This window comes from Panthera tigris, chromosome D4 (genome assembly GCF_018350195.1).
Source record: "Panthera tigris isolate Pti1 chromosome D4, P.tigris_Pti1_mat1.1, whole genome shotgun sequence".
Taxonomy (NCBI): Eukaryota; Metazoa; Chordata; class Mammalia; order Carnivora; family Felidae; genus Panthera; species Panthera tigris.
This window is the reverse complement of record NC_056672.1, coordinates 58,490,768-58,496,767: the sequence shown is the minus strand read 5'-3', so window position 1 is coordinate 58,496,767 and position 6,000 is coordinate 58,490,768.

Here is a 6,000-nt window from a genome sequence, read left to right as displayed (position 1 = left end):
ACAGACCAGGAAGTGGCCCGGGAACCAGGCATGCCAGTTGTCTCAGAGCTGGGAACTGGGGTTAATAGGGGGTGGGGGACAGAGGAAAGATCCTATATGTTTGCAGAGAACAAGTAGATTGTAGGCAAAGGATTATGGCTCAAAATGGCATTGGATTTTTAAAAAAACATCATTGGAAGCCAGAACACGATGGAGTACTAATATGTCCAACATTTTGAAAGAAAGAGTTTGTGGTTAAATTGGTGAGATATATTAGCAAACTAAGTCAATGACAAGAACAAGTTAGTTATTAATTCCAGAGGAAAAAACATAGTATCCTTTACAGCTCATTAAATGACCATAGATTTACAGTCATACTTAGGCAAATAACTAATACTGATCTGATCAGAATTACAAATCACTGTATTGGGAGGCTGATGATGGACACAGGAAGAGGTATGTGCATGTTTTGTGGGGTGTGTGTGTAAGGGCAGGGGGTTGGAGAGAGACCAAATCCTCCCTTTCCATGATGAGAAATCATTAGGTAATGCCCAAACCTGAAAAATCAAGAAGTAGCAAACAAATGTTATTTAGAGAAAATACTGTAAATAACAAAAGAACTGAAAGCAGCATTTCTGGGACTGGGAAAGAGATGGGGGAAGGCTGGCAGTGGGGGTGGGGTGGGGCTGCAGGGAATTGCTAATTTCCATAATAAACCATGTAGAATTCTTCAAATTTTAAAATTATGTGCACGTATAACTTTCAACAAAACTAAAAAAAAAAACCAAACCCATGATTTGCAGCCTCATATATATGTATATCTTTAAGATCTCTTCATGCCAAGCCCCTCCCCCCCCCCCAATAGATTCCAGAAGTGGCACTGCTGGGTCAGCAGGCATTGTGGATTTAAGATCTCAGCCACAGCGCTGAAACACCTTTATCTTGCAAACACCATTATCAATTTTCAGATCTTTGCCCATTTGGTGGTTAAAAAAAAAGCCATCATACTGGAATTTTGATTTGCATTTCTTTGACTACCGAATAGTTTTATATTTAGCCATTTTTTAGTTCTTCTTTAATTTCCTGTTACAGTTCTTTGTCCGTTTTTATCTTGGAGTGTTCATCTTTTTCACTATTGATTTGTAAGGGCTCTTAAAATAGTAAGCCTACTAATTCTTTATCACACATATTACAAATATCCCTCCCCACCCCTCTGTAGGTCCTTCTGCTTTTAATTTTCTTTTTGATGTGAGGGATTTTTCATTTTTATATAATTGAGCCTATCTTTTATGCTTTTTGCCTTTGGGGTCACTGCTGAAAAGTCCGTGCTCATCCATAAGCTATTACAAACACAGCATTTCTTGTAATTTCATCTAGTATATATTTCATTACTTCTAAGTTTTTCACATTTTAAATCTCTGAAATCGGGGTGCCTTTATAATCACTGGGGCTCAGGTGGTAGTCACACATCAGAATGTGCAGAAAGTGTCCATGACTTGTAAAAAAAATGTCTTGGAGGGGCACCTGGGTGGCTCATTCAGTTAAGCATCTGATTCTTGATTTCAGCTTAGGTCATGATCTCATGGTTCTTGGGACCAAGCCCCATGTCGGGCTCTGTGTTGACAGTGTGGGGAGGTTGCTTGGGATTCTCTCTCTCTCTCTCTCTCTCTCTCTCTCTCTTCCTCTCTGCCCCTTCCTTGCTCCCTTGTGCACTCATGTTCTCTCTCTCTCTCAAAACTAAATAAGCATTAAAAAAAGAAAAATTGGGGAGGCAAGAGTGAAGCACTCTTAGCTGTATTTATCACCTGTTTCCTTTTTTCTCCAGGGCAGAGAAGTAGACTATACCTCCCAGGCCTTCTTGCTGTTAGGGGTGTCGTGGCTGGGTCCTAGCTGTTGGATTGTGGGTGAAAGTGATGTATTGGGCTTCTCTGCTGGGCCCATCAAACTTCCTATAGGATTCTTTCCTGTCTTTCTTTGGTTTGCCAGTAGAGGCTGTAGCAGGGGTGTTGGGCAATGGCAGAGCCAGAAGGCAGAGAGAGTTTCAGTCCCCAGGAGGCAACATGGGAGGTGCCTGCTGACCAGAGATCCTCATCGTTCTTTGTGTGAATTAGTAATAAACTGTTATTGTGTTAAGCCTTTGAGATTTGGGTTTTTGTTTGTTATAGCAGCTAGTATTGCTGATTCCTAACTGACAACCCTTGTCTTAATTCTGACTCGAATCTGAATCCCTTTAGACTAGAGCTTAGTGTTTGTCATTGAGTGTAAGTATGATGTTGATTCTTGATTTTAGATAAATGCACTTTATCTTGTGTTCTTTTTTTTTTTTTTTTAATCAAATCTTGGTTTGGAGTTATTCTAAGTGTGTAAAACTAATTGGAAAACTTTTAGTTTTTATCTGAGCTCTGGAAAAGGTTAACTAGCATAGGCATTAGCTGTTACATGAAACTTTGACAAGATTCATCCTGAGAACTTCTTGCATCCTTTTGCAAGAGAAGTGCTTTAACAAGCTTTACTTTTGCTCCTTTTTCAAATTATTTTTTAAGACTTTATTGCTATTATTTAAAAATTAGTTTTTATTTTAGAAAGAGAACACAAGTGGGGGAGAGGGGCAGAGAGAGAATCATATATATATATATATATATATATATATACACACATATATATATATAAATATGTATATTTATATATATATAAATGTTTATTTATATACATATATACATATATATATATATACATATATACATATATACATATATATATATATATATATATATATATATATAAATGTTTATTTATTTTTGAGAGAGAGAGAGTGTGAGCTGGGAAGGAGCAGAGAGACAGGGAGACAGAGGATCTGAAGCAGGCTCTGCACTGTCAACGCAGAGCCCGATACAGGGCTCGAACTCACTATGAGATCATGACCTGAGCTTAAGTTGGATACTAAACCAACTGAACCACCCAGGTTCCTGAGAATCCTTTTTTTTCTTTAAGTTTATTTATTTTGAGAGAGAGAGCGAGAGAGCAAACAAGAGAGAGAGAGAGAGAGCGAGAGAGAATCTCAAGCAGGCTCCACACTGTCAGTGCAGAGCCCAATGCAGGGCTCGATCTCAAGAACGGCGAGATCATGACCTGAGCCAAAATCAAGAGTAGGACGCTTAACTGACTGAGCCACCCAGGCGCCCCAAGACTTATTATTTTTTGAAGTTTTAGGTTTACAACAAAATTGAGAGGACAGTAGAGAGTTCCCATATACCTCTTGACCCCACACATACAAACCTCCCTCATTATCTATATGATTCACCAGTATGGTACACTTTCAACCAAGGATGAGCCTCCACTGACACATCATTATTACCTAAAGTCCACAGTTTACATTAGGGTTCGCTCTTGGTGTTGCACATTCTGTGCGTTTGGACAAATGTATACTGACATGCGTCTACCATTAGAGTATCATACAGAGTTATCTTCATTGCCTTAAAAATCCTCTGAGCTCTGCCTATTCATCCCTCCCTACCCACCCTCCACCCCCCACCCCCACAACCACTCATCTCTCTGCTGCCTCCAGAGTTCTGCCTTTACCACAATGTCATATTGTTGGAATCATACACTGGGTAGCTTTTTCAGATTGGCTTCTTTCACTTAGTGATATGCACCAAAGTTTCCTCCTTGTCTTGATAGCTAATTTCTTTTTAGTGCCGAACACTATACCATTGTCTGGATGCACCACAGTTTACTTATCCATTCACCCACTCAAGGACATCTGTCTGGGTGGCTTTCCGGTTTGGGCAATTCTGAACAAAGCTGCTATAGACATCCATGTGCAGCGTTTTGTGTGGACGTAGGTTTTCAACTCCTTTGGGTAAATACCAAGGAGCTCGAATGCAGGATTGTACGGTAAGAGTATGTTTAGATTTGCAAGCAACTGCCAAACTGTCTTCCAAAGGGGCTGCACCGTTTTCCATTCCCACCAGCAGTGTATGAGGCTTCCTGTTACCACATCCTCACCAGCATTTGTTGTGGTCAGTGTTCCAGATTTGGGCCATTTTAATGGGTGTGTGGTGGTATCTTGTTGTTGTTGTTGTTTTTTAATTTTTTTTTAACGTTTATTTTTGAGACAGAGAGAGACAGAGCATGAACAGGGGAAGGGCAGAGAGAGAGGGAGACACAGAATCTGAAACGGGCTCCAGGCTCTGAGCTGTCAGCACAGAGCCCGACGCGGGGCTTGAACTCACAGATCGTGAGATCATGACCTGAGCCGAAGTCGGACACTTAACCAACTGAGCCACCCAGGCGCCCCTCTTGTTGTTGTTTTAACTTGCATTTCCCTGATGACCTATGATGTGGAGCATCTTTCCATATGCTTATTTGCCATCTGTCTGTCTTCTTTGTTGAGGCGTCTGTGAAGGTCTTTGGGCCATGTTTTAATTGGATTGTTTTTTTCTTATTGTTAAGTTTAAAGATTTTAAAGAGTTCTTTGTATATTTTGGATACAAGTCCTTTATCAGATATGTCTTTTGCAAATCGTTTCCCCCAGTCAGTGGCTGGTCCTCTAAGTCTCTTAATATTGTCTTCCCTAGAGCAGAAGTTTTTGATTTTAATAAAGTCCAGCTTGTCAATTCTTTCTTTCATGGATTGTGCTTTTGGTGTTGTATCTAAAAAGGTATCATAATATCCAAGGTCATCTAGGTTTCCTCTTCCAATTAATTATTTTTCCCTTAGTGGTAAAATATAAATAATAGAAAAAGAAAGTCCTACATAATTCTACTTCTACCAGGGATGAATATTGATAGAATTTGGTGTATATCCTTTCAAATATGCACTCCCATTCTAACATTTATTTACATAAATGGGGCCATTCTCCACATATACCAATTTGCAATCTGGTTTTTGTACTTAATAATATATCATACATATTTTCCAATATAGTATATTTAATTTTTATATATTTATTTTTCAGTTTCCAAAAGTAACATATTTTCATTATATAGTTCAAATATTACAGAAATATACAATGCAGAAAGTGAAACTTTTCCAGTTTCTTCAATGGCATCTTTATGCTTTCTACCTTTTTCTGAGTCAATCTTGTAAATATTTATTTTCATAGAATATTATCCATTTTGTAAACCTTTCAAATCCATTGATGTAATCTTAAAATCTATTCACTTAGCATTAAAAATAAATCCCCACCATACTTAAGATCTATCACTTTTCTTTGTGTCCATCCGAGGAATTCTCCCCACAGTTCTCTCCACCTTCTCCACCTTCCCACATCAATCTCCTCTTCAAGGTCCTGCTAAAATGTGGCCTCCAAGTTCCTTGGACAGACTTAGTCTCCCCCCACCCCTGCCCTTTCTACAGCATGAAATTTGTACTTCTCACTAATGCACCTCAACACCACTAGAGGCAGCTGGAAGGAGCGGAAAGAATGTGGCCAGAGCTGGGCTTGAGTGTGAGCCTTGCCATTTTCTAACTGGGGACTTGGGCCCTTATTTAACCTATCAGTGCTCTCATCTGTAAAATGGGATAATGATCATAACTACACCCCAAGGTTAAGGTGAGTATTAAATGGCACCCTGCGTGAAAGGTCCCTGGTGCTCATTATTCTATGTGATGTGTGAATGTAGCCTTTGCCAACTCCCAAGGCAGGGTCCAGAGCCAGGGTCTCAGTAGCCCCAGGAAACACTGACCTAAAATCCACAAAGGAAGCCTTGAGAGGCCATGTACACAATCTGGCAAGTGGGTGCAAACCACCCCACGGTTGGTTTTCCCTTCTGTTGGACAAGCCCTAAGGTGCCTGGCGGGCCCAGGAAACTGAGTGAGGGCTGATTTCTCAAACTTTCATGGGCTGCCTCTCTTGACCTCCAGCCCAAAGAGTGGAAGAAGGCCAGAGAGGTGGTGAGTAAATACTGGTTCTGCTCAAAAAATTAAAAACAGAATTACCATATGATTCAGCAATCCCACTTCTTGAGTATATACGCCAAAGAGTTGAAAGCAGGGACTTCAAGAGATGTTTCTATTCAT